Below are 12,328 nucleotides of genomic sequence, written 5' to 3' on the forward strand. Positions count from 1 at the left end.
TCCTCCCCTCTCTCCTGTGCCCTCCCTCGGTCCCTCCCCCTCCCTCGGTCCCTCCCCTCCCTCCTGTCATCTTCTGTTTGTGCTCACACCTCCCCTGCTTGTTCTGTGCAGACACAATGTGCATTTAAAGCAGTAACGGGTATTCACTGTGAATACAGACGCTACTGATGCTGTATATTACCTGTATGGCTCTCAGGAGCCTAAAGCCTCAGCTCGGGGAGCCTGGGGTACATACATATGTAGCCAGGGTCCCTCTGGTCCCCCTGTCTGCAGGTTTCTTTCCCCTTGCGTGTGTGCTGCTGCGGGGGCAAGCGTGTTCCCGGGGGCTCCCGGTGGCAGCTGCGGCAGGACGCCACCATGTTTAATGTGTTCGTGCATGTGCGGAGGCTTGCACATAAGCAGAGCAATCGCGGCGGCCATGTTGAGGTTGGCGCGGGAGTTCGCACCTGGGCCGTGCAATGCACAGAGGTTGGCAAGCATAGAGGTGGCTATTACATGTGTGCAAGAGCTCTTGGAAGTTGCGCATGCTCAGTTAATTGTAGCGGCGGCTATTACAGCTTCAGACATGCGCAGTAAAGATCGCGCACGCGGTCCCCATAGGAAAGAGCTGTACCAAGAACTACAATTCCCAGCAGCCTCTGGGGACTGCACTTTCACCCTGGTCACAGGCAGCATTGAAGCCAATAGAGCTGGCAGCTTCTCATGCTGCAAAGTTGCAACAATGTTGTGTGCAGACAGGGTTTTGTCAGTTGGATCCAGGAAGCGATTGGGGAAGGTAGTGTACACAGCTGCAGTACTCTGCTGTACTAGGCCCCAGACACCCCAGGCTAAGGTAGGCCCCACTCCCCACTAGGTTAGTGGGTAAGTTCATAGGGAAGGCACCTTAGGAAGGGACCCAGCCCTCATCTGCAGTGCTGTGTGCTCTGACAAGAAGAGACAGTGTGGCTTGCAGTGCAGCCACAGCAGTTAGCTTTGGCTGTGTCAGTGAGAGGCCCCTCATAGGAAGAAGGGGGGTTGCTTTCTAGTTGTTCAGTGTGTGTGATATCACCAGTGCCAGTTGCATGTGGTGAGCTGCCAGAGTCTGGGATCAGACAGAAGCTACAGGGAGAGTTCTTCTGCGTGCAGGGACTAGGGTAGAGGTATACCCCAGGGCCCAGTTAGTTCCCTATGACACCAGAGGAAGCTGTATGGTATAGGGTCGGCCTTAGGATTGGGACTCCTTCACCATATTTAGAGAGTGAGAGGATTTGCTGTCTGACAGTACCTGACTGTCAGTACAGCGTGTATCAGAGACAGTGATAAAGGATCTTCCCGGCTGGAGATTCCCTTCCCTGTGGAGTCAGCGTGTGCCTCCATTCCTGAAGAGAGCAGCGCAGCACGCCGTGGGATCACTGTGCGGTGTTGCTGAGTTCTAAGGATTTTAGGGAGGGTCAGGGAGGTAGTATATATTAAGTGCACCACCGGGCCCCAACACAGGGAAGCGCTATCCCTCACACTCACACTGGTCTTTATTGTTGTGGACACTCAAGAGACTGAGGGGAATGTGATGATGGACATGTGGGTGAGGGGATGGTATGCATTCAGAGTGATGCACTGTTATTCATATATTGTTTGATGTTAAGCAAAGAGAGTGTTATAGAGGGACACTGTCAATGTCATATTGTTGAAGTATGTTATGTTGTGTTATTTGCCATATAGTAAACCCTTTTAGCCATAACTTATTGGTGTGGGCTGGTTACTTTATGGATGTTCCTATTTGAGGGCCACTCAACACTCCTACAATCCTACATAGGTGGAGGCGCTGACCGACGAGAACGTTCCAGAGATTCACCCCAGGCTCTCACTAGCGGAGGCTCAGGCCTCCTGTGAGCCTGACAGGTATAACGCACCATACCAGGTAACATTAGGTTCCCCGCACACACACACTATATGCGATTGGATGGGGGGGAATACCCGTTACACATATAACAATCTCGTGGTGCAACGCCACCACCTGAGAGGGATCCCAACGGAGTGGGAGGAGGCCCTCACAGGAAACTATCACAATAAGCACACGGGTGTAAAACAGGACTGGCTTTACTACACATATGCACATAACTTATTCTCTATACCAATTACATTCAATGTTAGCACTGCAGTAGGATATAACGTAACCCCCACTCCCACCCCCACACCGTGTCCACAGTATAACCCCCCTTGTCCCGTGGTCAGCGCTGCCACGATGTACTCGTGTGGTGCACGTGCTTAACGATACCTGCACTGTAATAGTAAGGGGCAGGGTCCCTAACCTGGGGCCTGTCCCTGAAGCAACACAAACTACTCGGTGGCTCAGGGCTAACTGAGGCCTAGGGGGCTGCTGGCCTAGTGCAGATGGGCCTACCTGACTGTAAGCATCTCCTGGTGGAGTTCCATAGTCGGGGCTTAGGTCAGTAGAAGCTTCGAGAGGCGCAGGAGTGGCCTCAGATATCTTAGCTTCTGTGGTCTGTATCCGGCAGATCATGGACCTAGCTGAGCTTCCCTTACTTGGAGTTTTTTTCTCTTGGCTGACTCCTTCAGTGCACTCTCTGGAGAAATTTCATTGAGGGCGATTTGGGTGGCTCCTCTTCTTCTTTGACAGGTTTCTTGACCTGGCGAGCGGAGGCTCCCTGAATGTCACTCGTAAGCTGTTCTTTGACCTTGGTGGATGTATGTAGCTTCATGTCCCTTGACTAGCCCCAAAATGTCCATTAATGTAGGGGGAGGCCCTTCCATTAGTGAGCACCTAATCATAATCACTATGTGATGCGTGGGAATGGCCCCTCGGAGGAACTGCTTGCGCCGGTATTCGTCCATGTTCGCAATTTCCAAAGTACCAGCTGAATTCATTGAAGGAAATCTGACAGGTCTTCTTTCTATGTCTGTCTGAGACCATAATATTTGAACCACAGCTCAATTTCCTCTTCATCTTTGCCATAAATCTGGACTAACAAGTCTACCATCTGATGAGCAGAGAGATCAGGGTCTTGGTCGCGCTGTGCACTGACCATGGTGGATGCCGGGGGTCTGAGGCTTTCAAGGATTCTCTGCCGTCTTACCGCTTCAGAGCAGGGCCATTCATCGATCACCTTGAGGGTGTGTTCCTTCCAAGACTCGATGCCTTTCTCACCTGCGGGGATAAGAACCGTTCCTGAAAACGCCTTCAGCTTCCGGTAATTCTGAGCTTGTGCTGACGTAGTTATAGCTTCCACAAGCTGCGGGAATGTCACTCCCAGCATGGAGCCGCCACTAGCTGGGGGACTTGCGATCCCTGCTCCCTGCATGTTAGGGGTTGGTGTGAAGCTGCTCATTAATCTGTTAGGGGGCGGTGATGTTGGCGGGCTACAGGCCCAGCTGGTGGCTCCTTGCCTAGTATCAGAAAAGAAAGTCACTCGGGGTAGGGATACGTCCGATCTGATGAGAGTACTGGCGGCCATATCTTTGCCTTCCCAACCCGCATGTCTGGTAGGGGAAGTTGCGTAACTGGAGACTGTTCCAGGGCAAATGAGAGGGTACCCTTGCGGTAAGGTCTCTGGTAGATACACTACTTGTGGGCCTCTATCAGTGTGTAGGGCTTGTTCTGTGGCCAGTAGTAGAGTGTTCACTTGCTGGTCAAGGTGATAGTGCTTACTGATAAGGCGGGCTCCCGCCAGACCAGGTAGTGTCCTTACTGCACTGCAGACAGTAAACATGGGTACATCGGCAGGTACCCCTCCTTCGGCGACTACGTGTCGCAGGAGTTCTCCTAGTCTCTCGGCCCAGTCGCCCACTTGTTGTGGCATGAGCGCAGGCATGCTGACTGATACGATACTACGTGAACTACTGAATAGGGCACCCCAGGGCTGATCTCAGCAGCGCCTCCAAATGTAACGGGTATTCCCTGTGAATACAGACGCTACTGATGCTGTATATTACCTGTATGGCTCTCAGGAGCTTAAGCCTCCGCTCGGGGAGCCTGGGGTACATACATATAACAATCTCGTGGTGCAACGCCTCCACCTGGGAGGGATCCCAACGGAGTGGGAGGAGGCCCTCACAGGAAACAATCACGATAAGCACACGGGTTTAAAACAGGACTGGCTTTACTACACATATGCACATAACTTATTCTCTATACCAATCACATTCAATGTTAGCACTGCAGTAGGGTATAACGTAACCCCCACTCCCACCACCGTGTACCCCCACACCGTGTCCACAGTATAACCCCCCTTGTCCCGTGGTCAGCGCTGCCACTATGTGCGAGTACTCGTGTGGTGCACGTGCTTAAGGATACCTGCCCAGTGCGACAACACCTGGGCATTCAACAGGTCTTCGCAAAGGATCAGATGACTTCCGGGCGACGTCCGTTTCCTCCGGTGAGATGATTGGTCAGGGCGGTCCACCCTTGATACAGTTCCGCTATCGCTGCGGAGTAGGCTTGATCCCAAGCCTCTAGATGGGAAGCGCAGCGTCCGCTGTGTCCCTAACTAGCACTGTAATAGTAAGGGGCAGGGTCCCTAACCTGGGGCCTGTCCCTGAAGCAACACAAACTACTCGGTGGCTCAGGGCTAACTGAGGCCTAGGGGGCTGCTGGCCTAGTGCAGTGGGTCACTGACCCCTGCACTCTCACCTCCTTCCCCTTAGCCTCTCCTGGCGCTGACTGCCTGTCTCAAACCCCGCAAAATGTATCCATCTCCTGTGCAGGGAGATCCTGCAGCCCTATAGGCTCCCTGGCATCACGTGGGGTCCCCTAAGGCTCATGGGTCTTGTAGTCCCTGGTTGGAGCCCTCTCCTGATTGGTCTGGGTTCACGCGCTTATCACTGCGCATGCGCGACTTGTCTCCTTGCCTCCTGTCGCTCCGTGCTACTGCGCATGCGTGCGCAATCCAAGATGGTGGCCCCCTCGGCAGGCACCACCGGGCAACCGGCCACACGCTTCCCCGGCAACCCCCACACTCTACAGGGAGAGGCGTGCTGTGCGCGCGCACGCCCCCGCACCTCCCCGCGAGCGGCCGCTCTGCTCCCGACCGCCGCGGTGAGTACCCGGAGGGCGTCCGCAAGGCAGAGGGGGACCCGGCTACACTACATTCCCCCTTTCCCCCTTATGTTTATGTAGCCCTTGTAACCCTCCCTCCCCCTTGGTACAGAAACCAACCGTGCTGCTGTTACCTGTTTGCTGCCAGGAGGCCTGATCCTCCACCACTGGGAGCCTGGGGAATACTTAATATCTTGATGCAGCGCCTCCACTGGCGAGGGATCCCAGCGTAGTGGGAGAAGCCCCTCACCGGAACCGATATACACAATAATTACACACCTTTATATAAGAACGGTATTTACTGAACACACCTTATGCATGCACCATCAACATAACATAGCGAGCAGAATATCACCCCACAACAACACCTCCCGGGTGGAAACCCCAAAGTACTGGAGTGCCTGGGCACTTAACCCCTGAGTGCACAAGCCAATCCCTCCCCCTAGGATGTGTGTGGGATAGCGCGCTTCCCTGTGTGTGGGGGCCCGTTGGTGCACGTGGAAAGTACCTTCCTGGTCTCAGTCCAGACCAGGACAACACTTGGGACTCAGAGAATCCGCGACGAGGTTTCGCGCTGGAATCTGCTGCTCCTCTCACGAGGGGTGGGGGCTCCTTAGGCGGATGCCTCTGGAGGGGGTTCCCTTGGAGTGTACCCCTGTAAATAGTCTCTATCAAGGAGTCTTGGTAGGCTCCCCTGCAACAGGCTGCACTTCTCTTCAGGCAATGTCCTGCAGCATATCTCACACTATTACTACTGTGAAAAGGTCCCTATCTGAGGCCTTTCCCTACAGTACACAATGCTCACAGTGTCTACTGGGACTCAGGGGAACTATCTGGGACCTAGGGGGCAATCCTGGCCTAGTCCAAAGGAGACCCTACCTGCACCCTCTCTGTCCGGATCTTGACTGACCTCTGCATTCCCAGCATGCGAATATATCTCCCTTCCAAGGGAAACAGCAGTGTCATTGGCTGTCGTGGATCACATTAGGACCATCTTAACTACATTAGGGGCCCGCAGGCAGAGCAGTGCACGGGGCCCTGCCTACACTGTCGCTCCCAGCCACCCACGCGCTCACTAGCAGCAGCAGGCACCGGAAATGCTGCACTTCTAGGCTGCGAGCGGTTGTGACGCGAACCGGGGTGCCGGGCGGGGGGAGAGCGAGCGGAGCTGGGGTTCCACTTCCGGGCGGGGGAGTGTGAGCGGAGCCCTCCTAGCTAGACTTAGAATGGAGATTTTTAGCATTGGTGAGCACGCATGGGTAGGGTTTGACAGGTGGCTTATCCAGAGGTGGTGCGGCGGGAGAGAGGTGGGGGGGTTGGGTTTGGTGGGGGGGAGGGAGGGAGAGAGAAGTGGAGGGTGGGGGGAGCTAGATAGAGGTGGGGGGTGAGGGGGAGGGAGAGAGAGGTGGGGGGTGAGGGGGAGGGAGAGAGAGGTGGGGTGTGGGGGGGAGGGAGAGTTGGGGGTGGGGTGAGGGAGAGAGAGGTGGGGGGGAGGGAGAGAGAGGTGGGGGTGGGGGGAGGGAGAGTGGTGGGGGGTGGGGGGTGGGGGGAGGGAGAGAGAGAGGTGGGGGGGTTGGGGGAGGGAGAGAGGTGGGGGAGGGTCGGGGGAAGGGAGGGAGGGGTGGGGGGAGGGAGAGAAGGTTGGGGGCATGGGGGGAGGACAGGTGGTAGGGAGAGGTGGGGGGAAGGGGACAGGTGGGAGTGAGGGTGGTGGGGGGAGGGAGGTAGTGGGGAGAGGTGGGAGGGGAGAGGTGGCTGAACTGGGGGCGAGGGGACATGTGGGGGGAGGGGAAGGGTGGAGGGAAAGGAGAGGTGGGGGGGACAGGTGGGGGTTAGGGGAGAGGTTGTGGGGAGGGGAGAGGTGGTGTGAGGAAGGGGGAGGTGAGGAGGTTAAGTTGTGAGTGGGAGGGGGCGGAGCGGTGGAGGGGGCAGAGAGGGGGGAGGGGGCGTGAACAGCATGAAGGTGGAGAGATAGGGGGGGTTGGATTACATTTGAATCATTTTGAGCATTTTTAGCAGGGCATAGTTATATATGTGTATGTTTGTCTTTAAGTAACTGATTTTCTCCCCCCAGCCTTTTAGCTGTGGTGGAGTTGCTCTGCCCCTGGGGTGGTGACAGTTACTACTTAGGGGGCCAGTGCCCTCCTCTTGTCCATATCTGTCTGGTCCTAGGTAGGGCCGTGGCAAAGCCCTGTACACCCCGAAAAAAGGATCCCCCACCCTGGGTTGCCAGGTGGCTTGTCCAAAAATACTCGACACAATACTGGACACCCACGCCCCCCGAACACATAAATTATACCCCCACACCCCCCGAACACATAAATGATAACCCCACGCCCCCCAAACACATAAATTATACCCCAACGCCCCCCGAACACATAAAATATAACCGCACGCCCTGCGAATACATATAAAATATACCCCCACGCCCCGCGAATACATATAAAAAATACCCCCACGCCCCGCGAATACATATAAAAAATACCCCCACGCCCCGCGAATACATATCAAGTATACCCCCAAGCACCCGAAAACATTTTAAATATACCCCCAAGCCCCCCGAATACATTTAAAGTATACCCCCAAACCCCCCGAATACATTTAAAATATACCCCAACCCCCCCGAATACATTTAAAATATACCCCCACCTCCCCGAATACATTTAAAATATATCCCCACCTCCCCGAATACATTTAAAATATACCACCACCTCCCCGAATACGTTTAAAATATACCCCCACCACCCAAATACATTAAAAAGATACCCCCATCCTCCCCGAATACATTTAAAATATACCCCCACCACCGAAATACATTAAAAAGATACCCCCACCTCCCCAAATACATTTAAAAGATACCATAGGTGTCCAGTATTACCTCCAATTTTATTGCACTAAGACACTGACCCTGGACTGACACTGACACACTGACCCTGCACTGAGACACACTGACCTGCACTGAGACACACTGACCCTGCACTGACACTGACCCTGCACTGGCACTGGCACACTGACCCTGCACTGAGACACACTGACCCTGCACGGACACTGACCCTGACACACTGACCCTGCACTAACACTAACACACTGACCTGCACTGAGACACACTGAGACACTGCACTTACCACACACTGACCCTGCACTGACACTGACACACTGACCCGGCACTGAGACACACTGACCCTGCACTGAGACACACTGACCTGCACTGAGACACACTGACACACTGACCCTGCACTTACCACACACTGACCCTGCACTGACACAGACACACTGACCCTGCACTGAGATACACTGACCCTGCACTTACCACACACTGACCCTGCACTTACCACACACTGACCCTGCACTGACACTGACACACTGACCCGGCACTGAGACACACTGACCCTGCACTGACCCTGACACACTGAGAACACTGACACACTGACCCTGCACTAACACTGACACACTGTCCCTGCACTGACACTGACACACTGACCCTGCACTGAGACACAATGACCCTGCACTGACACGGACACAATGACCCTGCACTGAGACACACTGACCTGCACTGAGACACACTGACCTGCACTGAGACACACTGACACACTGACCCTGCACGTACCACACACTGACCCTTGTGGCAGGACGGCCTCGAGGTGGGGTCAGTAAGACGCTAGACACGATAGGAAAACTTTAAACACTAGTGGTTTATTAGCCACAACCAAAATAAGTATGGGTGCACTGTCCCTTTAAGAAACTACTTTCTTGAAAATTAAAGCCTAGTCCCGTTAGGGACACTAACTCACTTCTTGAGCCCTTACTAACAGGACAGCCAGCTAATCTGGTCATGCCCAAAACATGCTACACAAAGGATAACGATACGTATAAGAATAAAGTCTTATCTGTTTTGCCGCTCCAGTAGCAACAGGAACACGGTTCCGGGGAGCAGGCTGTGTCCAGCCTCGCAGCGATCTTGATCTTTATCCTGGGTTGGGGTCCCAGCTGGTCCCAGCAGCCTAGCTCCTTGCAGCACTGGGGAACCAGAGCAACAGCAACGGCTTCCTAGCCGGGAGAGTTCTCTCCACCTTCCTGTGGAAAAACAATTTCTCTGTGTGTGTGTCACTTCCTGCTTTTAAACCTGCAGTCTCTCAGGCCTCCTGCTTAATTAGGCTGCAGGTGTGCTTCTTTCTGTCTGAGGAGATTAACACTCTGTGAACTGGCTGCAGCGTCTCTCCATTCACTATTCCAGCCTACTGTGTTAGTGACTCTGTCACATATCCCTCTCCCCAGCGAAACATTGTCCTGTGGAGCGGCCCGTGCACCATTCCCGTGCACCAGCATCTTTGGCCAAAATGTCTGACGTCGGCCCTTCCCTCCCCCTTTTTTTTTCTTGCCTTCCAATTTAGGCATTTTCTTTTTGGGGTAATTACCAGGCCATCTGGGCCTGAGGACTGGTACCTCACTATCTCCTTGTGTTCAGAGACTCCTTCACCCTGTAAAAGAGCCTTGACTTTGGTCAGCTCATTGCATATTCCTGCCAGTGACTGTTTGGCCTTTTCCTGTGAAGACAGCAACTCCGCTTTAGCGGTGATGGGTTTTGGACCTTTTTCCATCAGCATATCTTCAGTGTTGGGTTTCACATCTGTTATTTTCAGAACTTCAAATTGGGTGGGGGTCTTTTTAACCCCAAGTGCACCCCATGATGCCTCTCTTTTACAGTTGGCAGACTCGAAGGCTTGGGCCTGTCTTTCTTGTCCCCTTAACTTACTCCGTTGGGAGTGTTGCTGAACAAACTGTGAGGTCTTTCTCATCTTACAAACATGGACACTCTTTAGTCCCATTCTCGACTGTCTCTTCACAGCGGCTGCCTTCCTTGCAAGGAGACCACTATGGGTCCCATAGTACAACTGGCTTCTTACTGTGCTACTACATAGCACCTTGGTCTTCCCATCCCGTGCCTTGTGAAAAGTAGACTGTAACACTGCAACGGTATTGCAGTCACGCTTCCTGGTGCGCCTCACTTGCTTTATCTCTACCACCGTTTTTCCCATGGACTGCTTCTGTGATCCAAGGGTCTGTCTTAGGGTTGTAACCTCTTTCTCCAACTTCAGCTGAGGAATCTCCTGCTGGGCAGCATTAGAGTCCAACGTAGCACCCTGCTCAGTCTTCAGAGCCTCGAGTATCTCATCCAGGTCACGCTTTTGTTTCTCCGCCATCTTGCGGCCAGCACGCTCAGACTCCAGGTCCTTCCTCAGGTCATGAAGCTGTCCTTCTGCATTTCTTTTTTCACTCAGTGTAGCTGCCAGTTCATCTTCTTTGGCGTCGAGTCGCGATTTCACATCTCCTAGCTGGTTCAGCGCAAGTCTTAAGTCTGTTTCTTTCGCTCTATTTCTGACCTGCCACTGCCAGTGCTGCTCCCGGACCTTGTCCAGCTCCAGCTGCAGTCGGGCCATATCATTGGACGTGTGGTCCAGAAGCTTGCGGGTATCAGCCATCTCGGTTTCATAGCGCAATGACAGGCAGGCCACCTGTCGGACGGTCACCTTCTCCCGCTCGGCGAGCTGTATCTTGTGCTCAGCAACCTGCGTTTGCAGCTCTTCAATTTGATCCTGAAAATCCCCTCTCAGGGCCCTCACCTCTTCCTGGTGCTTGCTCTGGGCTTGCGTCAGCTCCTCCTTCATCTTTTGGAGCCCTGCAGTTTTTGTCGCCAGTATCGCTGTTGCTTCTGTCTTCCAGGCTTCTTTCTCCTTGGCATACTGACTCATGGAGATGGAGTTGCCTCTCTGTTTCTCCAGCTCTTGCTCCAGTCTTTGGACCTTCTCATGTTCCCTCTCACACAGAGTCACCTGGCTTCTAAGCTCCGCCTCCAGCGATGCTCTTGTGGCGCTCAACGTGATCTTCAGCTGCTCCAGGGCGAGGCATTCTTTTTCCAGCATTTTCTCTGCATTCTGCAGAGCAGCCTGTTCTTCATTTTTTCCTTTCGCCAATTGTGTCTTCACTTTCTGCGCTTGGTGAAGCTTCTCAGTCCCATCACTGACCTGACCAGTCAGGTTTAAAACCTCTTCCTTCAGGTTTATATTCTCCATTTTCACAGTCTCTACATCCCTTAGGACCGTTTCATTGGCTTTCTTCAAAGTACCCAGCTCTGCCCCTAGCGATGCTCTTGTGGCGTACAGCGTGGCCCTCAGTTCCTCATGCTGTTCTGTGGGGACATACTGGGTACTCAGCCGTTCCTGTAGCACTCGCTGCTTCTCCTTGGCTGCTTGCAGACTTGCATGTAGCTCTTGCAGCTGGCTCTGCCATAAGTGCGTTGCCTGTGTGTGCTGCTGCAGGGAGACACGTTGCATCCTCTCTGCATTCTGCAGTGCTTCCTGCACCTCTAGCTTTTCCTGGATCAATTGCTTCTCCACTTTTCCTGCTTGGTGGAGCTTCTTATCACCTTTACTGATTTGATCAGTCAAGTCTGAATTTTTCTGCGTCAGACTTACATTCTCCTTCTTTACAGTCTCTAAATCCCTCAGGGCATTCTCATGGGTTTCCTTCAACATACCCAGCTCTGTGTTTAGACTGTGGCCCTCCTGGCGTGAGAGCTCCAGCTCTGTTTTGAGCGTGCTAGCTTCTTGGTGAGAAACTTCTAAGTCTTTTATGAAGTTTTGCACATCTCTCTGGGACATCTGATAGCATAGTCTCCAGTCAGGACTTGTTCTCTCTGATTCCATGTTCGCAATTGCGGTGTTGGCCTTATTCAAACTTGTCGTCAGCTCCTCCAACTCACTGCGCAAGAGATGCTCTGTTTTCTTTAATGCTGCATACTCTTGTATAGCTGGGAGTATACACCTCTGTACCTCGGCATTAGCTTCTCGCTCCCTATTCAATTGTTTCTGCAAGACATCATAATCACGCTGGGCAGTTTGGAGTGCAGAAATTACGGCCTCTTTTCCCTGGATCAAGGATTCAGCTTCCCTTTGTTCCTCCTTTTCCTTTGCCACCGTTCCTGTGACAATTCTGCCCATCACTCTGGTCTGCAGCACATCTTGGTGGCTTGCTGACGCCTGTTGTCCTGATATCGCAGGCTCAAGTGGTTCGGTCACTTCCTCTGTGACTTGACAAATATTTTTATTTTTCTTCTTTCTCTTTGTTTTATTAGTTCCAGAGACATCAGTGGTACTGGGCACACACACACTGGACACTTTTGCAGCTTTCATCTGCGGGTACGTCTCTCTTCTCGGGGCCACATATGCGTCGTCATCATAATCATCATATGGCCTGAAGGGACACTGTTTTGTATGGTTAAGTACATTGCAAAACTGA

At 53.1% G+C, this 12,328-nt stretch overlaps 1 protein-coding gene across 1 annotated transcript in view; it reads right to left on the reverse strand.

The window, feature by feature from the left end:
* LOC142488359 (uncharacterized) overlaps positions 1–5,189 on the reverse strand; it is a 34,086-nt gene extending 28,897 nt beyond the window's left edge. The window contains exon 1 of the mRNA XM_075588786.1: positions 5,167–5,189. The gene's annotated coding sequence lies outside the window, so the exon portion shown is untranslated. The remainder of the gene's footprint in view (positions 1–5,166) is intronic.
* Between the last annotated feature and the right edge of the window lie 7,139 nt (positions 5,190–12,328).

The sequence above is a fragment of the Ascaphus truei genome, chromosome 2 (assembly GCF_040206685.1).
Source record: "Ascaphus truei isolate aAscTru1 chromosome 2, aAscTru1.hap1, whole genome shotgun sequence".
Classification (NCBI taxonomy): Eukaryota; Metazoa; Chordata; class Amphibia; order Anura; family Ascaphidae; genus Ascaphus; species Ascaphus truei.